At 38.8% G+C, this 26,936-nt stretch overlaps 1 protein-coding gene across 3 annotated transcripts in view; it reads left to right on the forward strand.

Annotated features, from left to right (window-relative positions):
- The first annotated feature begins 648 nt into the window (after nucleotides 1-648).
- Nucleotides 649-26,936, forward strand: part of HECW2 (HECT, C2 and WW domain containing E3 ubiquitin protein ligase 2) — a 165,541-nt gene continuing 139,253 nt past the window's right edge. Inside the window, exon 1 of one of the 3 annotated variants that reach the window (XM_072932420.1) lies at nucleotides 649-782. The gene's annotated coding sequence lies outside the window, so the exon portion shown is untranslated. Of the gene's footprint in view, nucleotides 783-15,842; nucleotides 16,470-16,522; nucleotides 16,786-26,936 lie in introns of those variants that run through there. The other 2 variants (XM_002193323.6, XM_072932421.1) reach the window with 2 other exon arrangements.

Below are 26,936 nucleotides of genomic sequence, written 5' to 3' on the forward strand. Positions count from 1 at the left end.
AACACAGTAAGTTTAGATTAAATACTAAGAAAGCTTCATTGAGGGGAGGGATGAGTCTCTGGCGCAGGTTGCCCAGAAGAGGCTGTGGGTGTCCCAGCCCTAGAAGTGTTCAAGGCCAGGCTGGTTGGGGCTCTGAGCAACCTTATCCAGTGGGAGGTGTCCCTGCCCATGGCAGGGGATTGGAACAAGATGGTGTTTAATGTCCCTTTCAAACCAACACATTTTATGTTCAGCTGGGGCCCTAAGCAAGTATAGTGTTTTTATATTTGTAGCTATACAGCTTGCAGTCATTTAATACAGATACACAGTTCAGAAACTGCGTTACACTGTCTCCACTGTGCATCTGAGGTGTGGGGCCTTTACAATGGTACCCCTTTTGGTACTGAATTTCTGTTTTATGCAAAGAGAGAAACTGATTTTGTAGCCTTCTGGTTAGAACGCATGGCTGTGGAATTTCTTGGGGGTCTTCTGTCTGAAGTAGGCAGCAAGTAGTAACGCTACGACCATTAAGCATTAGATGTTCTGGGGACTCAAGCAAAGGTGTTTAAGCTGTTTATCATAGAGATTGAGAATCTCCTTTTAAATTTTGACAGCTCATATGGCTTCTGAGGGACATCTCTATGTGATTCAACTCCTCCCATGCATTGGACAGGGACCATGAGCCACTGATTCCTAGCTGAGTGTTTTCCTCAGGATCAGCATGCATTGTGAACACCATCAAAGTACCACTCAGGGATGCATCACTTGGGCTCAACTTTTCCTGAAGCTTCTAATATGTTGAGGTAATACTATTGATATCCTATATGTTTGGGGTGAACTGTTTTGAGATGCTGGTATTAAATGTATCTGAAATGGAAAAATATATTTTCTAAAAAAATCTTGAAGTCTGTCTGTAGATGGCAGCAGAGAGGAAAGATATTTATTAGGACCTCTAAATATGGCATTTTATAACTTGTGCAACTGCAGCTGGTGGCTCTCCATTAATGCTGAAATTTTTGCACTTTACTGATGAATATAATTATTTTGATTTACGGATCTTTTGGCATGACTGTTTATTTTGGAGGAAGAGTTGGAGCTTTTCTGAGCAGAGGGTGACTGCAGACAGGGCAGCAGTGCACTTGATCAGTGCTGTGTATGTAATAAAAAGATCCTCAGCTGACATAAGGATGTCAATTACTCTGCTTGAGAATTTGCTCCAGAAAGTCTTTGCCTGAGGGATGTTGCTAGGAGGCTTGTGAAGAAATGTAGGATGTGAGGGAATATAAAAATTACTTGGGAGAAAGGAGATTAAAATGATAAATTAAGTAACTCTTAAGTTTCTCACCCAAGGAAGGGATGCATAAATAACATTGGTTTTATTGTACCGTTTTTCAATAACTGTTTATTATTGTATTAGGTTAGGTTATTGTTAGGTTATTGTATTGTACCGGCAGTATTAGGCTGGTCATTAATGGGAGGATTTTGATATAATGACCATGTGGGGATGCCTGGTTTATGCATTAGAATAGTGCATGTATAGGAGGTGAGACCATAAAAGAGCAACTGATATGTGGGTCAAATGGAAATTGTATTTCAGAGATCCTTTCATGAGCTGGAGTAGGGTTACACTGTTTGACAGAAAGATGGCTAATTCTGACAGCACCTGATACATTTTGAAACAAACAGATCAAATGCTATTCTTTATTTGGTGTGCATTAGGAGAACTTGATTTGAGCTTTTTGGCCCCATTTGTTATTTTACTTTCAGAAGTTAATGTATAGTCCCATAAGAGTTACTTTGTATAAAAAAGTAGAAGTAAAACATGTACATCAAAATGTCTGTAGCATGTTTCCCGTGGGAAACTTTTAAGATGACCATGATAAAAGGAATAAGTGTTGAAAGTTGAAGTTAAACAATTAGATGTTCGTTTCTGCTACAAATATCCTGTCCAACAGTTTCACAGGAGTAGTCACAATAACCTATAAATAGTATTTGCTTTCATTTTTAATGTTGTTTATATGGCAGTAGGCGATGGGGTGGACAGGTGCATTATGATGACAGCTCATCTACTTTTTTCTTCAAATCAGTATCTTTTCCTCTATACTCTACCAACTGGAATTTATTCCTGGTGGAATAATGTACAAAGTTGCAAGCTAAAATGGGATTGAAGAATGTTTTCATTTGTAGTTAAGAGCATAAGTGTCTTTTTGTTTCTTACACCTGTTCTTTGTGTGATGTGTACAGCAGCTCACATAGCTCAGAAAAGCTTTAATGTAAATTATATGTAAAAATCAGAAAATTAATATAATTATTATATTATTTCTGTAATGACATGGCTCCAAGTTTGGGGTGGTTTTGGTATTGTCTCCAATTAGCTTTTTAGTCTGATTTCCAATTCTTCAGGGAACGGGGCTTTCCTTGGGAAGTCTTTCCATGCTCCAGTAGAGCTCACTGCTTAAAGGTGCTTTTGCCTTTTCCTTTCTTGTAATGACATTTCTTTTAGCTATAGCTTTTTTTGCTATTCTGACAATGTCTTTTAATTTCTGCTTAGATTTGCCCTGTGTTTGGGGATAATTAAGTGCTATAACTGTCATTAGTTAACGAAGTTTTGTTCCAGCATAGGTACTTTCCTTGCATTGGTCTCCTTTGAATTTCTTCTTCTGTTTTGAGGTAGAACTGAAGTCTTTGTTCAGGATGGAGTCTGAGCTGCCAGCACTGTGGCAGTGCTTGTCTTTAGAATCCTTTTCATCTCACCCAATTACTTACTTATGCAGAACACTTTGGTATGAAGGTAAATCAGAGAGCAAACCCCATTACAAATATCTCTCTTTTGGATTCCTTGGGTGACATGAAAGAATGCTGCACCAGTAGGTAAAATTTGCAAGTTTGAATTGAGAGGTGGGATAAATTAAATCTGCTAAATTGGACCAATTTGTCCATCCAAGTTAGCATTCTACAAAGGGAGGTACTTTGTAGGAGTAAGAGCCTCAACTATTCTGTCACTGCTGTAACTCTGCTTTCTCTGAGCATTTCTTCAATTAGTTTATCCTGTTCTTACACAATGCTTTTTTTTATTGCATCAGATGCGATAAATTTTTGCATGTATAGGCCACTCCATAGCTACAGGATTGAATACTAAAATTGTGAGCTGGAAGTTTTCTCTTCAGAACTCTTTGTGATTTTTCACTTATTCTGTCTGCTCTGAAAATCTGCAGTCAGAGTAGTAATAGCGCAAGTTCCAATTAAACCAATAACAATGCTCCTAGTAATATTTTTTCCTATTTTTAAATTTTAAAAATTGAAAGCTATAAATTTTATTGAAGTGGTTTTTTATAAACAGAATTACATTTTGAGTAAGGGTTTGCCTCTTGTCTTGATGCCAATGACACATAAGCTTAATGTATCTGCTGGCCTATTTTTGAAGGGAAGAGTCTCTAAGGGTAAGACAACGACGTGACAGTCGAGGTAAATGACTGCTGTGTTTGCTGGGAGAATGACTTCTCCTTCAGAATAAGTGGCTGGCAAAGCAGGAGAGCCCCATTAGTCAGTAAGATAACAGCCTCATGTTTAACCAGGGATGCAGAACAAACAAAGGCACCACGCAGGATACATTAAATTTTAATTAACATTTTATATTTGAGTTCAGCCTTCGTTTATGCAGCCTTTAAGAGGAACATTTTCTTTTTGCATATAATCAAAAGCCAGCGTGTGTGTTTGGGAGGGATTTTGCCTTGTTTTATAGTAAACCTGCATTCTGCACTCTTTGAAGTGCTGTGCTGTTTCTGTGTGAATAACCAGGGACTGATGCAGGGCTTTGGTGCGTGTGGCTCCTGTCCTGGGAGTTGCAGACTGATGTGTTGTGAAACCTGATGTGTGCACAAAAGGACATTACGGCTTGCCTTTTTTCACTTCAAATTCTTGGTTCCACTTTGTATGGAATTATTTTGTTAGTGAGAGGGAAAGTGTCATTTGTCTACTTCAAATTTATGGTGGACGTGTGGATACTGAGCCACAGGACTGGGGATTTGAGCCTGGATTTATTCCAGCAGCAGAGAAAACCAGGAGGAGCATGACCTCCATTGTTAGCATCCATTTTATGCTAGAGTCTAATGGAGCACACTGGACAGCAGTGCAAAATACCTGTTCCATACAGAAAATCCAGTCTGATGTCTCTTAAAGCAATTTCCAGCAGTAACGTGGATTAATGTAGCTAACATGTTGCGTTATACTGAGTAGCAGAGTTTGATTTATATTCAAAACTTTATACGTTCAGCAAAATATATATAATACAAATAATTATGCTTACTATTTTGGACATCCTGAAGTCAATCTTTCTAAGCAATACTCTTATTAATTGTTTTATTTTTATCTATTGCTGTCATTTTTATTGTTGAACAAGGTTTTTTTGTTAAAAAGGTGACATTCTGACTGAAAGGCTTAACTGCATTTACAAACAATGCAAGTAGCCATCTACTTCCAATGGCTCATGATTTAATTATGTTAAAATGCAGTTACCCTAAATACTGCTTTATAAAACACTATTTCTCTCTCCTGACCTTGTTTCCTTATGTGCTGACAGATTATGTGTTCTTAACTCTCTACGTCAAACTGCAGACAATATCCTGGTTCCAGCTCATAACAAAGAGTATTGATGAATAAACAGTACTTATTTAGAGAGAACATTAAAACCCTTCTTCTAACATTTACCTTTGTCAGCCTGCTGACACCACGTGGAATTTGATGTATTTCTCCTGACTTTTTTTAAAAAGACAGATATGTACAGTAGCATCAGAGTCTTTGTAAGGGGCTTTTCCTGACACTTCCAAAGGTTTGTATGATTATGGACAGATACCCAATGGCATTCAACAGGGCAGTGTCAGACCATTAAAAAACTATCAGAGTTTTGGGACATCTTTTAGTAACTGATAGGGTGCAGGACACAAAGAGAATAGACTCTTACCTATGTGGTCAAAATTACTGAATCAGAGGAAAATTAGGCTGAATAAAACATTGACTCTTACTGAAGTCTGTAGCACTTACTAGCTGAGCTTATAAGGACAGATTTTTTTGTCTATAATATATTGTAATCAGAATTCATAACTACATACACCAAAAGTGTATAATATGCTGCAATCTTACTGCATTTTCAAGGTAATTGCTATCTCAGAAGTGATCCTGAGATATTTCATAGTTCATTCTGCCTTAGGGCAGAAGGATGGACTGGACCTATATGAATAAATCCACAGCCCACAGACCATGGGAATATCCAAAAGAAGAGACAGTGTCCCCATCACATGTAAAGAATTGCAGTTACAAAAAGCAAAATAAACATCCTAAAGATACATTTTTATGTGAGTTAAAAGCTGTATGTCATTGACTTTTGACAGGCTAAGTCAGGAATTAGGCCATACTATTATTATATTTTAAAATTGATATTTTAAATGAAAATTATACATATAGTAGCATTTAAATTCATAAACTTTGATTGCCTAAATGCTAAATATTTATCACATGCCTTCCTACCAAGAAAAAGAGTACAATATTCTCCACAGATTTTTCTTCCTGAGGCACTATCTGGTCTTTGGATATTAAAAAGGGTTTAGAAAAGCTCTAGATGAACTCTCTCTATTCCTTCCAATACTTTCCAAACAGCAGCATAAAGGGAAGAGCTGAAAATACACAGTACAAACAGACTGAAGGAAGAACACAGTGTTCTAGCTGAGAATCTGGTAGCTGAAGTTTTGGGTTCCAGCTAAGGTGCTGCTTTGGGAGTAACTCCAGATAAATCACTTTTCTCTTCATTTGTCCCTGGATACTCACATTGCTAGGAATCCTATCCATCTCCCACAGTGTCTTACCAGTGTAGATGGGCAGTGTTTTGTCCAAGTAATTGAAGCTTCTTTATTGACCTATATGTGTAAAATAATTATGATAAAAACACTCAATGCCAGAGCAGTAGGCAAGTTTTATTGAGTCCCTCTGTTAAGATAATAAAGTTTTCATTAATCTGTCAAATCAATGAAGAGCATCTTCCCTGATCAAAGAGTTTGGTGGAGCACATAGGAAAAGTGATGAAAGTAGAACAGCCTCGATTTGCAATGCACCAGTGTGGTTCTGTAATCTTTGTGAACACCTGTAAGTATAACTTCTTTTCTATAGTGCTGCTAGTAAATTTACAGTGGAAGCTAGTTTTAAGTACTGTTCTTCGTTCTGCCATTATACTCACTATATTAAAAGTTATTTATTATTCAGTGAGGTTTCAGGGGTGACTTAATTACAGCCACCCTATACCTGAAGGGATTCTACAAGAAACATGGACAAGGGAGTATAGCTTCAAACTGATAAAATGTAGGTTTAAATTAGATATTAGGGGAAGGATCTTTCCTGTGAGGGTGGTGAGGCACTGGAACACATTGCCCAAAGAAGCTGTGGCTGTCCCATCCCTGGAAATGTTCAAGGCCAGGTTGAATGAGGCTCTGAGCAGCCTGGTGTAGTGAAAGGTGTCCCTGCCCACGGCAGGGGTTGGAACGAGATGACCTTTAATGTCCCTTCCAATCTAAATGAGTCTACAAGAAGCAGGACTACAGAAATATCTTATAGCATTTTAATAGCAGAATATTCCAACGATTATGAAAAATTGCAATGATGAGGTCACACTTACAAAATGAAAAAACAAATAAACAAAAACCTTCAAAACTGATTGAACCCTTCAATTACATTCTTTCCCCCATCATAAAAAAATCAACAAGGAAAGGTTAATCCCTTTGTAGCAATAGTGACAGTGGAATTGGCTGCTACATTTGAAATGGCAATTGCAATGGAATTAAGTCTTGTGGTTTAGAATACTGCAAATTATGTTTGCAGGTCTTTTTTCAGTGAATTTAATAGATGCACTTAAGTACATTCATAATCGTAATAAACAAGCAAAGAAAAAAACCCTACAATCTGTCCATAAAGTCAGAATTTAACCACTGAGTCTCACATCTAATTTAAAATTAAGCTTATACAATTCAACATAACAGCTTTATGTTTGACTGACTTCATTATTGCCAAATTTTGAGTTAGGGCTTTTACTGTAAACAACTTTCTTGTGACATTTCTATGGCCTCCAATAATCTGATGGGAAAAAAATGACCTAATTCTGTCTAATATTGTACCTGTGTTTTAGCCCATTATCAAATGAATGAAATATACAGTCTTGAATGAAAAAGTTACATCTTTTTCTATGCAGCTGTGACATTTAAGTTCCAGATCTTAATATTCTTTCCAATGCTCACTTAGATAAAATTCTGACTTTTGGAAGTTCTTATTTCTCAATCCATTCTTAACACTTTTAGACTTGAAGTCATGGACTTGTCTATTGTTCAGGAGTCTACACTTGGGTGTGATGAAAATGTACTTACCAAGCAGAAACCAAGTGTCCAGAGAGTAGAAAAGAGTTAATATTTCATTTTGAAGTCAAAATAACAGCATTGTGCTGTTAAACAGACATTGTCTCATACTTTTCTCCTTGCTGTCTGTTCCCAAACATGGGATCACCTGTCATGCAGGATCTTGTGCCACTTGGATTGCACAGTGAACCTATTCCATTTGGTAGCATGGCAAGAAACCACACACACTTTTACTGTGTGGGTATACCCCTGCCAAAAAAAATTTTTAAAAGTGTGAGGTATCATGTGCGAGTTAATTAAATTGTTCAGTTCTAGTCCTCTGGTTCAAAGATTTGAGAAAATAGTGAGTTCTGGACACATTCCAATTGGGGCCTGATAAATCTTTGCTTAATTGAGCGTCAACCATATGGTCCAGCTCAAAGGTCTGAGGAAAAATGTGCTGCTGCTGCTTAATTTTTAAGCTTTACATTACTGTGCTTGCTGTGGGAGAAACAGCATTTCTTTTTCTGCCACTTTCTATTCATGTGTCAACCTGGCACATCTCAGAAAACAGCCCTAATACATTAAATGAATATAAGCTTCAGCAAGCTTCTCCAAATCATGTACACTTTGAGGTAAATTAAGAGATTTAACAAATGCACAGTAATGGTGTTCTCCAAAACACACAAAGTTGTAATCATGATGGTTTTTAAATAGTTACATTGCCTGGAGTATTTTGTTTTTCTCATTATGTCATTCCTGCTTTTGGGGAAGCAATGTTACAGCTTTGTGTGAAAGCAGTAGCTTGATGGCTAAATAGCATTCATTATTCATAGGAATATTATGTGGAGATTGTTTTGTTTTTTTTTTGCAGTAAGATATTCTAGAACTCCACTGAAGTTATTCAGGCACCTTTGATAATAGTAAAGTACCCTAATTAGCCAGCAAGGCTAAGCTAAGTGACCTTTATTGCCTTTTTTTTTTTCCTGCTACATTCAGCTTTTTGCTAGGAAATTAATTCCACTCATGCTCATCAAGATGCATTAATTTAGAATTAAGTGTGCTATTCAAATCTAATTAGAACAGACCTTGCAGAGTTTTGAGCCTTTTTTCATATTCACTGATAAAAAGCAGGTGCAAATACCCACCTTGCAGAATACTCACCTTGCAGTAATCTGGTCACATAATAGTCTAACTCACATCATCTCCAGTCTCTGCTGTTAAGTAATGGCATCTTTGTCTCCTGAACCAGAGCCCTTAGAGTGAGGTATATTTTTGTATGTATAGGCCACTCCATAGCTACAGGATTGTTCATAGAATACTAAAAGCAATCTCAGGAGTCATGTTTTAAGAATCTGTATTTATGATCTGTAGCACACACTCAGACTTCATTAAATCTGGAAGCTGGTGTTTCATACAAGATAGCAGGCAGTGGAGAACAGCTCCTGTAGGCTGCAAGTGTGTGATGCTGGCAGTCCATCTGCAGGCAAACTCTCACTCTGGAAATCTGGCTGTCAGTGTAGCACACAGGTAGAGTGTTATGTCCATACTTTCAGCTTTTCAACATGTAAACCCAAGTTTCATAGTGCACAGTCTTTATTATAAATAAGATTGTAAAATGGAGTAAAAGCAAAGCCTCAAAAATTGCCTTATAAAACAACTGTTATAGTAAAACACAAAACTAATGCTTACAACTATCAACCAAAATCATCAGCAGGGTGTTGATATGGCAATATTCTTTGTTCTGTGGATTGTACCACAGGAAGACAGAAAACATTTTGGTTTTTATATAAAACAAAGTAGGCAAAGACACAACTGTAGAACATTTGTGCTGCCTACCTCAACTTAGTAATGTTGCTATAAAAACAAACCCACATTCCTCAGTGAGAGGAACACTTCTATGTGGTTTCCGTCCTCCTGGAATGATTGCCATGTGATTCCTGCTCTGAAATCACATACCAGCCCAAAACCATGCATGGAATTTAAATGGTTGCCTAATACAGTGATGTGAGCTTAGCTGAAAACTGACAGGTATTCCTGAGCTAACTATGCCAGGATAAGAGTGATTTTGATGTGTTCCAACTGCACTCCAGATACCCTAAGCAGTGTGTAATCTGCTTATCAGAACATCTAAAACTGTAAATGCTTGTAGAAATCTGTTTTTTCCATACTAAAGTTTGTAGAGAACTTCTGCAGCCATACTCCAGAGAGGTCTTATTCTACCTATTATTTCCTATCCTTCGAGGCTGTAATGTTTCAAGGATTCTGTTCTTGGCTCTGCTCTTCCAAAGCACCTTCAGGACTTCATGTTTAGTCTCCAGTATGGAGACAACATGAGCAAGAGTTCACATTCAGCAGTATTGAGCAGTGTACACCGCTTCTCTTTTCTACAGCTAATGTAGCCAGACAGACATTTGGGTCGAAAGCCCAGCAGTTGCCTGTACTGTTCATCACTCTGGGGTTCTTATTTGGGCCTTATTTCTTGTACACTGTCTTTATTTACTCTGTGAACCCAAATACTTGTTTGTTGTTCTTTTTCAGTGTGGAGAACTCAAATATTGTTACTTTTTCTAATCTTCTTTTCTACTGTCAAGTCTTCTCTGTCATCATACTCTTCTCCTGAGCAATTTATGAATTTGAATGTGATTTCATGTGATGTTTGCTTGTTGATGTTTGGCTTAACTTGAGGTACATGTCCAAATTTGTCCCTATTCAGTTAAGGAGTTAAGTTTGTATTTGAATTTAGGTGCATGGTTAATCTAAAGCATATTCATAGCATCTTAGAATGGCCTGGGTTGGAAAGGACTTAAGAGATCTTCTAGTTCCAACCCCCTGCCATGGACAGGGACACCTTCCACTAAACAAGGTTGCTCAGATTTTGTAGCATGCTAATGTGTGCCATTGTACTTTAGTTTGGAGCCTTTATTTTTAGGTATTGTTCACATTTCAAGGTGGTCAGGTAGCTTACACTTCATTAAATAAATAGAATAACTTACATATACTTGTGGAATGAATGCTGCCACTATTGCAAACTGCTAGTTTACCACTGCTGTTTTCTCCATGAGATACCGAGGAAAAAATGCCAGGTGGAAACAACATTGAAGTTTTATTATATCTTGCAGTAAGAAATAGGTAAAAATATAAAAAACAAATATCTTCGTTTCACTTTGAGCCTGAGCAGGGAGTGAGATTATATTTGAGGCTGTTAGGATTTTGTGGTTATCTTCGTAGTTGTGCTGCATATGGTATGGTGACACTTCTACACAGAGATCTGGCTGAATGCTGGCTTTAAAGTTACCATCATTTGTATATTTTGCACTCACTGAATTAATATCTTCACTCTCTTGATTTGACAAAGATGTTTGGGAAGCTAAAGCACTATTAATTTTCACCATTCTGAATTGAACTCTTAGCCAAAATAATAGTTACAGCATCTGTACTTTAGATGACTCTCTGGATTCTTAAATATAAACTTATAGTCTTTTCATAAATGGAAAAGGATAGAATGTGTAAGAAAGCTATTGTGGATGGAAATCATGTAAAGTGTCTATTCTGAATGGGACTATAAGAAGGTTTAGCTGGATTAGGCACAGGCAAAATCTTCTTTGTTGATTCCTCAGGCTTTCAGAATGGCTTTATTTTTCTGGCATTAATGTTTATTTGTTCTGTGGCAGGATAAATGTGGCTCAAGTGTTTGACAGTTCTCTTTCAGTTCATAATAAATTGAGTTTCCATTGCTGATCATGGCTGTTAGTGAAATGTATATTCATGTTACCCTGTCTCATAAAGAGCATTGAAGCTCAAGCATCTCCTGAAGAGAAGCCTCAATTTACAGTGAGAAGTAAATTATTTCTGCCTGAGCTGCAGGGGCATTTTCAAGCTCCGCTAATTCCACATTCAATCCTATGTGGGATGCAGAAGGAATTCATGTCACTAGGGTAACCTGCTGCTTAGTTGCCAAAGAAGTTACTGCTTCCTTCCCATCATTTAAAGAAAATTCATTGGCAGGGCTGCTATCTGCTGTATTTGCTTACCAAGTGCATTTACATGGCAAGTGTTGCTGGTGTGGTAAGCATTAAGATTCCTAAGGAAATCATTTGAAGATTTTAGTCAAATTATTGACTAAATGTGTAATTCAAATAACCATTGTCTAGAGGTCTAAATGAACAGCACCAGATAAATATTCTGAGATTTGAGTCTTAGTGATATTAATAATGTGACAGCTCTGCACCAACTGCTCGAGCCTTTTCTACTCTCCCTTCACTGGGTAAAGCCAAGAATTGTTCCACTGCTCTCAGTACAGATCTTTAAATTCTCTGGGGTTCTGATACAGATGTGATCCTCTTTTCAGCCTCAATAATGGCTTGATACCTTCACAGTCTTATGTCATTTCTCTCATGATGTTGGGACTGTTTCCCCACAGACTCTACTTACTTGCTTCAGCAAGAATATTGTAAAGAAACAATGCAGTCATCTTCTTCAGTTATGGAAGATTTCTGACTTTACAAAAGCATGATCCATTTATATTGCCTCACTAGAGCCTAGTGCAGGCTTTCTCTGCAGGTCCAACTGGCACGTTTATAAGTCAAATAGCAAGATCATGAAAGTGTGTTTTACAAGTGACATTTCAGTATTATTTTTTGATGCAGTGTCTATGGGTCTAATCCTATATTACTTGCCTGAGGGTACAGTTCTAAAATTAAATCTCTGCAAGTGCCACCAGAAACTGACAATTGCTTTTATCATCATGACTTCAACTCCAATTCAGTGATCTTTATGCACATTTCAGTAACTATTTGGAAGCATTAGGAACTGCACCAGATTTCATTTCTGTACTCAAGAACTATGCCAATAATTTCATAAATTGCTATTGGTAGGATATTGCTTTAATATTGGAAATTAATATACTTTTCATGAAAAGTTTAAATGTTTCTAAATCAAAACTCAGCCATGCGTTTCTTTGCTCTCTGTATTAATATTCCTCTAAGTCTAAGGCCAGAAGACCAACCCAGGTAAGTGCTCAAAGATACCCATGGGAGTTTTGCCAGACTGAGGACTGTAGATTTGAGCTCTAACCAGATTAGCCCAGATGGCCTGGTGCAGTGGGTTCCTTCTCTGTATTCCAGAGGAGAGGAGAGCTCCTGTGGAGCCCCTCGAGTCTCTGGCTGGATGATTGCCTGCCCTGGCACTGATAGTACCAGATGGCAACAGCTCCTGGGGGCTCATGGACCAGCTGCAGGTGGCAGGAGCAGCAAACCCCAGGAATGCTTTCCCTCACAGTGCTCTCCCCTCTCTCTGCTCACATTGTAGGGGTGTGTGGCCTCCCATGGGCTGCACAGCTCCACAGTCACTCAGGGACTCTCTTGTATTACAAAAAACCTGCCAGGGAGCTGCAGATGGCTTTCACTCTCATTAGGTCTTTTGTGCAGCACAAAAGAGGTGGGACAGGGAATATGTCCTGCAGATTTTGGCACCCAGGGTGATTCTTTCAATTAATGCTTTCACCTGCTGAACAGTAATCTGTTCAAAAATCTTGTGAAAGATTACATTCCATCTCACCCAAATGTTTTTCTGGTTGGTCCTTTAAGCCTTTTCATATTTGTCTTTTTAATAATCATGGCAAAGAAGCTTATATTTTGGACATTCAGCTTGGCCCATTGCCTTGTAAAGAGCTGATTAGCCGAGAAAATATGAAATCTTTGTATAATATAGAGGAGTGTTCCTTGTCTTTTAATACTTCTTGCTGTGGTATAGGCAAGTAACCCCCTCAAAGGGCATGTTTTTCATAGCCTGCTGCTGATCCCATGGTGGTGAATGGTGACCTTCAGTAATGATTCATCAAGTCCTTTTTATTTCTTCTAAATGATAATAAAATGAAAAAGAAAGCAGATGAGAAATACTGGAATATTGTTTTATTTTCTTTATACATGGTTTGCCAAAAGGTTATATTTTGCTTTTTCTGTACTTGTCTCCTTAGTATTTGTGTGAAAGTAATTAACGATGCTAAGAAAAACATATATTTATTTTTAATGTTAATGTCTTATGAATTAAATTAGGTGTATGTCCTCTTTTTTTAAGTTACCAATGTCTAAGGTTAGAACAGCTGAAAATGTTGCAAGAGGTGCATCCTTATGTCAATATGTCATAGCTTCTTGTCATATACAGGATATTAAGGACCTTAATTAGAAATTTTGCATGTCTAATTTATCATTAGAGTAAAAGGTTTCCACAGTTGATAGCCTTTTGCATTTTCATAACTAAATAATTTTTGAGGATGACTGAAAATTGTTTTTTTCTTCAGTGAAACTTTTACCAAGGAGATAACAAAACATTTTTTGGAAGCTTTCATATTCTAGTACGACTTCAGCTATTTTTATGTCTTAATCTCCAGGTTTCCAACTTTCACCAATAGTAGCTTTGCCTCAAATGCATTGAAACTTAACTTTGAAAAGATTTGTCAGTCTGGAAAGGTACTGCCCTGAGTTGTGCACTGCCCATCCCTGTTACAGAATGTTAGAGAAGGCAATAGGAGTTTCTGGTTATATCACATGAAATTTTTGGCAAAGAAGAGATAAGAATCACGGAAGGCTGGGTGAGAGCAATAGTTGTTGGAAATAGGAGAAAAGACATCTGTCTGCTCCAGAAAAGCAGGCTGGTTTTCTGTAGTTTTGAGTCTGGTGAAGGTAAACTACCCATTGCCTCAGTGCACAGCTCTGAAAAGTTATCCTCTTGCTTGCTAGTGCAGTGTGTGAGCCCCCATGAAGACTAAAATAGATATTCCTCTGTGGAATGTGTACATTTTCTAGTGTGCACCCCCCTCTATTCAGGTGCAGCCAGAGTTACACCTGAGGAGGAAAACAGGAAAGAATCCTAACTCACACCCAAGAAGTGGGAACACTTAATAAAGGACTGTGTATGTAGCATCACATATAACATGAGTATGTCAGGAAAGCATGCATAGAAATCAACATGTTTGTAAGCACTGGAAAGCAGTAGTGCTGAATTTCTACAAAAACATTAGATTTTACAATTGTGATTGCCATCAGTTATATTTGGGGGAAGTCAAGAGGATTCATAGGAATTAATGTTTTTGCTTAGTGGACAAGAACATTTTCAGTATCCATTTTGAGGGAGAGAAGCATGAAAATCCAATGCATTGGATTTATGTACTTTTTAATTTGACAGATGAAAAGTCTTAACTTATGGAAAGTCTTCACTCATGTTATACAGTCAAAAGGCTTTTACAGTGCAAATCCGCTGAGAATAATTCATTAGCTAAATGTTTTCATCTTCTGGGTTTCTCATCTTAACATCAAAAAGAGTCATGATAACCAAGAACAAAGCACAAACAATCATAAATGTTATGCAACTCTTGTCACTGCACATATATTTTTTTCCTATTTTCATCTTGTTTCAGAAAGTAAAATAAGAGTTGCACTAATGGAGCCAAGCCAAGGTACCGCTGAAAAGAGTGTTGTGTCTACAATGTCCAAATAAACACTAACCTGAGCCTTTAATGTAAATCCAATCTTTTATTGCAATTGCACATCACAGTAGTACACTCCTCAGTATAAGGAATGAGGGAAAGTTTGTATAAGACTAATCATTTGCACACTGATCATTTGCACATTAAGCATGTTTAAACTACTTTGGACCAATGTACCAAAAGGTGTGCAAGTCACAGAAAAGAAACCAAAGTTTCAAAGCTTCAGGTAGGTGGAAGAGTGTCAGTGACTTTTATAGCTTGACCTACTTTGGAATACAGCTGCGTACACTCCTATCTGGAGCAGATCCTCCAGTACAGAAGGGCTAAAGAGCAAATTCCCTCCTACTGAAGCCCAAGCCCACAGGGCCATGGGCTTCATTACAGAAAGGATTTGGAGCCCAGGACTTTGAGAATACACTATATTTACTTTTTATTTTGACATGCATTAATTTAATATAGTTGTCATCTGGTTATTCTGAAGAAACGGTGTCTACAGAAACCTGTGTAGTTTCCCATATATATATATATATATATATATATATATATAAAAGAAAACAGATGTGGAATGCAAAGTAGCAATGACTGATGTGCTCCTTGGTTGCAGAAAGATTTTATCTTAATATAACTTAGAAAATAAAGCATGAGGAGTTGTCTCATAATAATAACCATAACCTTGATAGTGTGAGAATATGTCAAATTTTTCCTGCTACTGACATTACCGTGGTTTTGTTGGGCTGTGATTCTGCAGTGTTTCACATTTCTCTTCCTCTAGATTACTGTGTTTTGTACATATTAATATATTTTAAGTTTTGTCGTTTCCTATGAAAACAATCCTGAATTCATTGTGATGGACAAAGCAGAAGTGAAATTGCCGGAAAAGTAGGGAATGTAGAGCTGTCGGCACTGGACTGCTTTGAAATAGACAGGTAATTGGCACTGAGGGGACTGTGAAGGCTGGCTCATACTCACGGCTGATGACACCGATAGCCGTCAGTGCAGATAACTGCGTGACTTAAAAAAACCCCGGCGTTTCAAAGCACCACCTCAGCGGCGCTTGCTCGTCAGTAGCGGTAACAATGTAGCAGCCGCAGGAGCCTTTCCCCCGCTCCGCACGGGGATCGCCGCTCATCCGCCCGCCCCGTTTGCTCATTCCTGGGGGTGCGGACCGGGGCTCGCCGGGCGGGTCTGGGCCGGGGCTCCCCGCAACGCGCCGGGCGCTGCACCGGGGCCTGGGCGGCATCCCCGCATCCGCCTGCCTTGCGGGCGGCTTTGTTACCGGCTGCCCGCCCCCGGCGCCGCCCGGGCCCGCGGGGCTGCGGCCCCGGCCCGGCCGCCCCCACCCACGGCCGTGCCCGATCGCGGGGAAGATGCCGGCGCGGAGGCGGGGGCTGGCGGAGGGGCGGGGGGCGCGGCCCCGCCGCTGAGACGGCGCGGGGGCGGAGGGCGGCGCGGGCGCCCCTGCGCGGGAGGCGCTCGCCCCGCCGTGGGCGCGGAGGGGCCGCCGCCACCGGCGGGAGCCGCGTGCCGCAAGGACGGGGTGACTCCGGCCGCCGCCCGGCTCCGCAGCGGCAGCGGGAGCCGCCCTCGCCCGGAGCCCGCCGCGGGCGCGGAGCCGCAGTGCGCGCCTCGGCCAGGTGAGTGGGCGCCGGTGCCCGCGGGAGCCGCCCGCGGGGCTGGGGACGCGGCGGGGCCGGCGCGGGGCTCTCCGCGGGCCGCGGCAGGTGCGGCCCCCGGCCGCGGCACCCCGGGCTCCGCTCCTCGCCCCAGCGCCCGCCCCGGCATGCGGGAGGCTGGGGCGCCGCGCTGCCGCGGAGCCCCACAGGGTTCCGCTCGGCTTCATTTAAATCGGTTTTGGGCCATTAAATTATAGCTGGTTTCCTGCCCGGGGAAGGCGTTCAGCAGTTTGTGTGCCGCGTTTATTTCCTCCGGGCTGTCTCCCTCCCTTCGCCGGTTAGTGTATTTATTTATGTATAAGGCTGTTCTCCAGATTCTATACAGCACTGTCCGTGGTGGGGAGGAAAGATCACTGCAGTTTTCAAGCGTGTTGTTTTCAAAACTGGGGGTCTTGACGTGTGTTTCTATTGCTGTATGTACGAAGTACAGCACAATGACAGTATGCATGTGGGAAAAATAGGTTTATATTCGGGTCCTCACTGTTCTGTGGATTGTTGATGTGGAGATGTTGTTCCTTTCTTAGTATGTTTTTGGTTTTTTCTCTTGAACCTTTCAGTGCACATCACTACAAACCAGGGTATTAGAGAAAAATAAAATTCTCTTTTGGCCTATACGATGCCAAAATAAAAGGGAGTGCTATATGTAGTTAGTAATAGAGTTACATAATTTATTATCGCTTATTTTGGTCTTGGATATATGTCAGGAACATGGAGAGGGTATTTATAACATTTTTTTCCCTCCTCCCTTTTCTGGGGTGCTATGTTACAGTCTTTGCACTACACTACATTGCACTAGAATATTTGGAAGAGATTCGGCCCTGAACCATTCCTGTACCCGAAATACTATCAGGGGCCTTACCTTGCTTCACTTTGTTGATGTTTGAGGCTTCTTTCTGTATGCTCCAGATTTTCTTTTGTAGATTTTTTTTCTGCCCCAGCACTTTTATTATTCTCTTACTTTTTAAAAAAAGTAAGTCAAACCTCTATAAATATTTCAGTAGTAGTTATTCACAGCGCTAAGGTACAGAAGGAAATCTGTGTCATGGATGAATTTAAAAAACCTTCTTCCTATATGCAGCTGAGCTGTTTGCTCATGTCTTTGGCTTCTTTGGAAAAAATGTCTTTATAAGATGATAATGTATGGTTGCAGCATCAGGCCATAAGGCATGATGTCATTATTAGCATATGAAAGGAACAAGCCTAATGTTGCCTTTCAATCAACACTGCTGTTCAGGCTCTAAATTTCAAAAATGTGGTGGTTGCTTTTGTGTCAGCTGGAGCTACCACAGTGGATGTTAGATGTTAATCCGCATGTGTGTATCTATCTTTCTGTCCTTATTTATATTACCTTAAAATGGGCTCTGAGATTCTATGGAGCTCATATGGTTGACTGGAAACCACTTTGAAACTTCTGCTTGGTAGTAGTTTAACTTGACAGAATTGTAGTTGAAAAGCCTCCCTTCTGTCCATCTGTCTTTATAAAAAGAGCCTTCTGGTGATGCCAGAGCAAAGCCATAGTTTGTTAGCACTATGGATTTAGTTTGACCTGGAGCATTTCTCAGCCTCTGCAAGGACCCTCTGTCTTCCTTAAAGACCTATTGTTTTCTTGCTGTTTGTTTTTAGAGTGAATTTAGCTAATGGTAATTTCTTTTTATTTTATGCTTCCAGTGTTTTTTCAAACCTGGTAGAATGCACAGTGTTGCACCTTTAAGAAACTCTATGATAGTACAGTGGCTGGCAGCCAGAAACAATATACTGCTTTGTCAGATTTCCTGAGAAGAAATTGAATGAATTTTGTGTTTTCCTCTTTATAAGATTAAGTAGTAATGTCTAATGGAAAAGAAATTAACTTTTTCCTTTATGTGCCAACAAGCTTTAAACTGCAGCTAAAGCTTCCATATGCTGCAAAATAAGGGGGATTTCTATGTATGAGACTCAGTCTGCAGATTAAATTCTTGAATAATTATGTGTAATTCCGGTTTCTTTTTTTTTTTTTTTTTTTTTTAAATCTAACTCAGCATTTTGTTTGTTCAAAAGCTCCTTCAGTAAGACAGTGGCAGAATGCTTAGGATATTGCATTTACTCCATTGGCTAATGAAGCACCTGTTCGGGTAATGTTACTGAATCACTGAAAACGAGATGTAAATAATGTGCTTAAAATTTAGTAGCATGTTCAAAATCCTTTATTTGAGACTGTATCCAAAATACTGCCCTTTCAATAGAATGGAGTGCTCTGAGTGGCTGAGCCTGATTTTGTTTGATCCTGCTGTCATTATGCATGGCACTGTGATAACCTTTGTCTTCACGTTGTCCCTTGCTGACCAGAGGGGAAGAGGCTGCAGTGTAGCTGCCACCAGAAGGAAGTGTATTAATTTCATTGCCAACAGATGGAACAGAATTGACTGTTTCATGTAGAAGTTCTCTAACCTGATAGCAAAGGAGACTACTCTTGCAACCTTGGGAGCGTGTGTTTAGCACTTTGAAGCTACTTGGTGGTATGTGAGATGTTTCTCTAATTGTATCAGGGTCCTTTGGCATTTCAGAATGATGTGATCTTCTGTTTTGATATTTGAGCTTAGTATCTGAGAAAAGTTCCTTGTAATTTCCATTGAAATTGAACTCAACTGCATGGTTTATATAGACAATAATGTAGGGCATCTGTGGTGTGCCTCCACAACAACTTGTTTGTGGTCAGTTGGAATATTGGTGAGGAAAAGGCTGACAATACCTTTGTAGTAGGATAGAAAATGGTGATACAGCTTTGTGTAGCATGGGTGTGAGTTACAAGGATATATCTTTGTGGGCAGTAGAATATGATACTAAAACACTGTAGTACTTACAGAAGAATGCAAGTAGCTGTTTTTGGTTGCATACTTGAATAAAGTAGCGCAGCAGTCGCATGCTGTCTTCTGAATAGTTGTGTTAAATGCCTGCAGTTGGATTGTGAATTCTTGTTGATTGAAGATGGTCACTCACATTACAAGTGGATGTGTGTCAGTCATCCCTTCCAGCACCTAGGAATCCCATTCCTTGGTTTGATAATAAAGTTGGTGTTAGGTTTCCAAGTTCTGCTGACAGGATGAACATGTTTAGCTTTTGAAGCAAATGGGTAGTCACAGCCTTCATTTCACTCTGCGTTCCCATAGAGAGCTGTTCCTTCTTCTCACGATACCTGGTAGAGAAAAGGACAAGTGACCCAGGCTAAGTTGGATTGTGCCGCTATTTTGTGTTTTGTTACATTTGCACAGTTTTGTGTTACAGCTGTATTTTTTTATGATTGGGGAGGACTAGAATGCTGCTTGTTTAATGAACAATAATATTTCATAATTTGTCGCATAAATTTGTCATAAAATAGGCAGTTTTGAAAAAAATAATAATGTTTGAAAGAGGATATTTTCTTTGAAGTGTAGTTATCCATGTTTATATATGGCACAGTTGTAGCTTGTGTGTGTGAAGCAGAAATAATGGAAAGGAATTTGAAACTGAAGCTTGAGTCCATCAGCATTTGGCCAAAAGACCCAACTAGTGCAGTCAAACCAAACCTAACAGCTCAAAGTGTGCAGTATTTGTACTTTAGAACTGAGGAAATGCCCAAAAGTGGATGATCGATGGGTCATCTGAATTGTTTGCTTTTGAGGGGGTTAAGGAGTCATTGTGACATAATTAATTGTTTGGGGCTTTGTTCATGGTATTTGCACTGGAAATGAAAAGATTCCTCAAAATAATGACTAGGAGGTTGAAATAAAATAGAAAATAACTATTGTTGAACTGGTGTTTCTTGATGTTGCATCATGAGTTCAGCAGACAAACTGGGGAGTTGTTCATACAGTGTTTTGGTTCAGATTTCTCAAAGTCTCCTTTCATTTGTGAAGTTGTATATACTCACAGATAATTTGATTTGTGGACTTTCAGTCATAAAAACTTTAATAGCATTGTCAATATCCCTATATGCCTTGTATTGACTACCAGTGAAAGATATTAGGTAACAAAAATTAACATTTCGATAAGAAGCCCACCTAAATATTGCATGGAGAACAGTCAAATGTGTTTTTAAGTGCTGTGGTGGCTAGGATCCATTGGCTATGATCCACTTGAAAAATCAGATTAAAAGTTTTTGTGCTTGACAAATCCAATGTCATTAGTTTAAAAATTCCCTGAAGGCTAGTATTGTAATTGGATGATCCCAAAGCATGCAGCAGTAAATTTCATTTTCTTCCAGGAATGACCAGCAGCATCTTTAAAAAAATAAAACATTGACCGATCCTTGTCAGATAGAGTAGCCACAGTAGGAAAGAAGAGTTTTCCAGGAATAAATGTGACAGCTGAAGCCGCAGCACCTCATGAGGAGTGGAGCAGACCAGCCATAGCCTGGTGGGAAGCTGTGTGGTCTGTAAGGATCCTGCTGAAAAAATGCTCTAAGGTCATAATTCACTAGGTGCCTCACATCAAGGGCATTAGATATTACATGCTGAGCAAAATACTGTTAAAAAAATTACAAAACCAGCAACTCCTTCTGGATCCTGATTGTCAATAAAGTCCACCTTTGAGTGATTTCTTAACCTCGCTCTCGCAAGAGTAGAGATTGTAAATGTATCATCTCTAAAATGTAGACATAATTACATAAACCCATATTCTATGTTTTTTGCTTCATTGCGCTAATAAAAATCTCTATATTGTCTTCACCAACATAAAAGAGTAATGGAAATAATTTCCTCAATATTTATATTGTAAAGGAAAATAAGAAAAATACAACTGTCATGCTCTCTGAGTCTTGCAGAACTTCCCCTGGGGAAGGTAAGGTAAGACTGGGGCTGTGCCTACTCAGGCTGAGTGCTGTCACAGGGTTGTGGCACTGTCCAGAGGCTCCCTGGCCTGCCTTGGGCCAGTGTCAGCAGCCCTAACAGAGCATTGCTAAGGGAAAGAAATGGGCTGGGGACCATCCCAAAATGGATTAGGGACAGGACAGGCCTGTTCCATGAGACAAGAGCATTTAGCATGTGCTCTCTCCTGCATGGCTTCAGTATCTGGCCTGTTCTCATACAGGTTCAGGTGTGGCCATAGATATGCTGCTGCATGTGTGTGGGTTAGAAGAAGCTCCAGTTGAATGCTCTTTATCTAGAGAAAAACAAGAGGCCACTGTCACTAAGGAGAAAACAACACTTAAGGAAGTTTAATGCATGTTTTTGTTTCATATCTTTGTGTCTGTATTAAAAAATACACATATACACACATTGTTTAATGCAACAGCCATCTTCATATATTTTGAATAATGCCATGTTGAGCAATGCCCAGACCGTCCCAAAATGCTGTTAGGATCTTGTATGTGTACCCAAATATCATAATTTGAGTACATGTCACAGTTTCTGATTGCCTTACATGGTGTTTTTGTGACAAATGTTCTCCTAATAATCTCTGTGTGTGTAGATATGACATCACTTCTCTGTTTCATTTCCTAAAATGTATTTTGATTTCCTTGGAATGAAATAACGTTCAGCAAAATACAACTTTGACCTAGCTCAACTTTATAAACAAGTCCTATTACTTGAGTGCGTGCTGTGAACTTACTCTGAGCTTCAGTAATGTGTTTTATGTTGGGCTGTTGACAGGCTGAATTTTTCATTATGAAGCTATAGGTTAGTGTAGAGAGCCACTGGAAACAGTGGTGCTGTTGCTCAGCAGATGTAAATTGTCACTCTCCTTAATGTTCCACAGAACTCTTGATATTTCCCACTTCTTGCCTTAGTTTGTGCCATATATTTAGTTGCACTGAACAGTGTAGATGTGTTTTTTGTTCCCAATAAAAAAGATGTGGGCTTTTTCATGCTTGAGAGAGAGGTTTTAGGGGTTTTAAAAATCTCTTTAAGCATTGTATAAAACATTCTCTAAATATTGCAAATTATGAAAGCTTCTTTTTATAGAGTTGATTTATGTATACCTTTATATTAAATAGGTAAATAAAGTAACATTGTCAGACTTCATGCTCTGAGGGATGGACTAATCATCAGTTTAACATGTTATCCTTATTTTCATCAGCTGAATTTGGCTGGGTGTTTTTTGTTTACTTTATTGGGTATTAGGTTTAATTTTGCCTGGTAGTTTAAAGAATACTCATTTCCAGTGAGATTTTGTGTCTTTTAAAAACTAATTCACTGTTTTGGAAGAAATCTTTTTATGTTGTTTCATTTCCTTTTAATACTGATGTTGATAATGACTGTGTACAAAGGCACAGACTTAAGTACAGGGTTTCTACTTAAGGTAAGTCAATAGGTAAAAGGCTTTGGCTTAGATACACTACTAATAAGTCTAGTTTTGATCTATGTTGAGCTTAAGATATGCTTGCCCCATCTTGATAGGGTAAATCACTAACTGGAACAATTAACTGCCAAGGTTTTAAGAACATGAAGTCAGGAGGTTTTAAACCTTACTTATGCTTATCTTGGTTTTTAAAGGAGTTTGAAGTAGTATGAATAAAAGAAGTGTGTTCAACACCTCTTGACATAAGCTTCATCAATTGTCAGCTGCACAAAGGGTGTGTGAAGTCAATATGAGCAGGACTAATGCATATATTTAATTTTTCTTTTAATGGGAGAAGTGCTGTGGATTGGCTTGAAAGAAGCTCTTTCTTTTCACACTCAGTTGGGCATTCCTGTACTGCTGGGTTTTGGTTTTTTTTAGTTATACAGTGCACTTTGAATTTGTTCATGGAAGAAAATGTCTCAGTTCTTATGCATGTCACTGTGTCTCCTTTCCAAGGTTTATGTTGTCACCATAGAAGTGCTTTTCTTTCTGGTACTTTGCTAAAAAAAATCACCCAAACAAATGGGAGAGTGGGGTGGACGAACAAAGCACAAGCATTGACGAACTCTCAGTTACTCAGTCTGGAAAAACAGAAATACTTCTCATTAATTAAAGGGGTACTTTTTGCTCTAATATGTGGAATATTTTCTGATAGAATAATGTGGTTTTTAAATTAATGACGTCCCTTTATTAATGCATAATACAGTTTGGGCTGTCTGTATATTAAACAAAGACTTTATCTGAAATACGCATTGGTTAACCACATGTGAAATGTTGTGTGTTGACTTAGTGTCTTAACTGGTTATGTGTAATTTGGAAAAGAAAAACCAGGACTGAACAAGGAAAAGATTTAGCTTTCTAAAGGATATGCTTCATGACTTGTGGCTGTAAGTCAGCTGCAAGCAAACTTTATTTGTCAAGTAATTATTTTGATCTTAATTTGCAACCCTAACATAAACTGATTAATGTTTACTCATGTAAGTAACCCTATGAAAAATCAATATTGGAATAATTCCTTGATGATTCAAGAGCATGTACAGAGCAGGTTATGAAGCCTCTCCCTGCCCCTGCAGTCTGGACAGCAGCAGGGCCAGGACAATTAGAATCCAGGGTGTACCACAGCAGAGTCTGCTTATGTGTCTTCTTGATGCTGAGGATGGCTTGTCCTTGTGATCTTCCTCTATCCAAAATACCTTTGGAATGTAAATCTCATTTATTGCCTCTTGGGATACCAGTAATGAAATCTTCAACTTTCAGAAGTTGAAGATTGGTGTGGATTGTTGAAAGCTAGAAGTTGTCTTTTAAGAGAGAAGAAATTAAGGGAAATTTGCATCCTGTGGGTAAAAAAATCTTCTCAGTCTTCTCAACTAAGTTCTGTGCTTAATTATTTTAATAAGGGAAAGTGGTCTTGTGTGATAATATTGTTGTTGTTTTTCTTACTTTTTCAGACTTGCTGAGGTTTACTGTAAAAGGAGATGCTTGTTTGCCTGGTTCCAGCCTATCTAGATGGATATAATGCTTAATTGGGCTATGGTGATTTACACTTCTTAGATGAGGCCAAGTACAGCTTAAATTGTTAAATGGATTAACAGGATGTAATCTGCTTTGACTGATGTATCTGATCAGTTTTCCCTTATTCTGTGTAATGTACTAAGTAACTAGTTGAAAAATTTGGTAAAATGTAGTTTGCTGCAGAAAACCAGCAGAAGTATTGATACATTCACATTTCCTGTATATGAAGAGAAGGTTTTTTCCTATGAATATTCTACTTTCTAAGTTACTCATTGGGTATCTGTGTTACTAAATATGCACTCTGATCTTTGTAAAATGTTAGATAGATTTGAGTGAAGACATTTTGTCTCACTAAAATGTAAATAGATGTAATAATATTTTTGTAGGTCTTTACTTAAAAGTTCAATTCTTGTCGTTACTCGCCTGAAATTAAAAACAGTCCATGTGTGACCTTTTAGAGCATGGATGTTCCAAGATGTAGTTAGGTGCTATAGCCATTTTTTCATCTGCAGGTGGTGTTTCACTTATCTATAATTTGTAATAAGTAACATGGCTAGAAATCTGAGAATAGAATATCACCTATTTTACAGTTAGCAGGAACTGACTTTTAAATTCTCAACTGATTGAAGTTTTTATCCATGATTTGACCATGGAAAAGTCCCAAGGAATAACGAGCTAGAAGTGTTTATAGCACTGTTCCTCCTGGATTGTGCAGGAAAAATTTTTGTATATGCTTTTACAGTGGAAAGATTGAGTTGGACTGTGAACTGTCCCATGGGTGTGTGGATCTGGCACAATGCAGTTAGCAAAGCCCAGGATTAATGCTCAAAGAACTGGGGCTAAAATGCCCCTGGTTGTAAAGATTCAGCTGTGGAACAGTCTGCCAGATCAGATCACTGAAATCTGAACTGCTGCAAATGCTTCCAGATTTTGAGTTCTGAGGAAACCCTTTCATGACAAGTGATGTCTCAATGGGAAAGGCTTCCCCTTGCTGCCCTTATCATAGAATCACAGAAGGTCAGGGGGCTGGAATGGAACTTAAAAGACCATCTAGTCCCAACCCCCAAATGTGTCTCACTTTCCATGTAGTAAAATAAACAATGCTTTTGTTCCTTAAATGTGGCAACCTCCATCAAACCTGTTTAGGAATTCACTATCGCTTTTGATTTACAAATACTGTAATATTGGTGTTAGGGGTGGCATAAAACCCAAATCTTCCTGCCTGTTAAAACTTAGGATAGGAATGTAATGGATCTCCCCAGAATCAAACTTCCTAAGTGTCATGCCTTCCTAGAAATAGTGTTCCAGAAAGTTATGCCTGGCTTACCCTCGAGTTTTTGAGTGATAGTTCAACCATTATGGAACTGAATATTTTAAGTTCAGCTTCTTACAGTAAGAGTCCAAGTGATTTTATGTAATATTACATTGTGAGATTATTTTCCTCCTAATTATTGTTGGTGTGCAAGGTGGTGTTTTAGTTGGAAAACCACAGAACTCTAATCAGTTTAACCACAGAACAGGAACAATTAGTGGTTTAAGGCTATGTATTTTGAAATGTCATGTATCCATTATCTTTAAATTATTCTTTTGATTACTTTCTTTGAAGTTTTCCTATCTTATCATCTTATATGTCCCAAAGTGCTTCCTCTTCCGACTTTCTGCCTCTCTTTCTCTCTCTGTTTTGTCTTCAGGCGTCTCTGCAATTATCTTGTCATTATCATCCCTCCTCAGACCTCCAGTAATTTTGGATTTCTGCAGTTCTCTGAATACACATTCATACTCATGGCTTTTTTTCTTCCTTTTCTTGTCCTGTTTGGTTTAGTAAGGATAGGAGCCTGGAGAGTGGAGGTTTGATTACCCTTACATAGGGTAATAGAAAAAAAAAATTCATTAGAAAGAAGTATTTTCATGTTGGGGTCACGTTTGAAGACAGCCATGCTGGCCAGCCATGGGACTGTCAAAATGTGAACTAAAATGAGGGTTGTATTTGCAAAACAGGGGGTGTGATTAGAATTTAGGTCCATCTCCCTTTTTCCTGGTCTGTAGCAGATGCCTTGGGTCACCTTTTTCATCAGCTGCTGAACTCTGCTAGTGCGGTAACATTTTTTAAAGATACTGCATCTGAGAGACTGAAAGTCATTGATGTCAGATTTTTTCCTGTTTGTCAGGAAAGGGTGGCACATGGGAGCTTTTGCTTTCACCTCCAGCAGCTTCTGTGCATTGGCAATGAGGAGGAACATTCGTTTGAGATTTTTTTTACATATCTTCCTTGAGGGAAGAGTGGGATGCTGCTTTCCAAAACAAGCAAATGGAGCAAGGGCTGATCAGGATCTATCTGCAAACTCATTTGCTTCAGCTATGCTTATAGCTTTTTTTAGCAGTTGGAGTGAGTTTTACTGTTTTTTTATAGAATTTAGCCATAAAAGATTAAAGTTAGTACCAGGACTTTTTTTAATCTCTTCAAAAAATTAAAAATACAGTGGTATGCCCACACATAGAATACTAATTTTAGTTAAGATTTTTTTAGCAAAATCATGAAATTGTTAGAGCCATTTCTGAGCTGAGAACACATTTGTAAATTTTTAAAAATTTTCTGCATACGGTATTTTTAAGCATGGG

The sequence above is a fragment of the Taeniopygia guttata genome, chromosome 7 (assembly GCF_048771995.1).
Source record: "Taeniopygia guttata chromosome 7, bTaeGut7.mat, whole genome shotgun sequence".
Lineage (NCBI taxonomy): Eukaryota > Metazoa > Chordata > Aves > Passeriformes > Estrildidae > Taeniopygia > Taeniopygia guttata.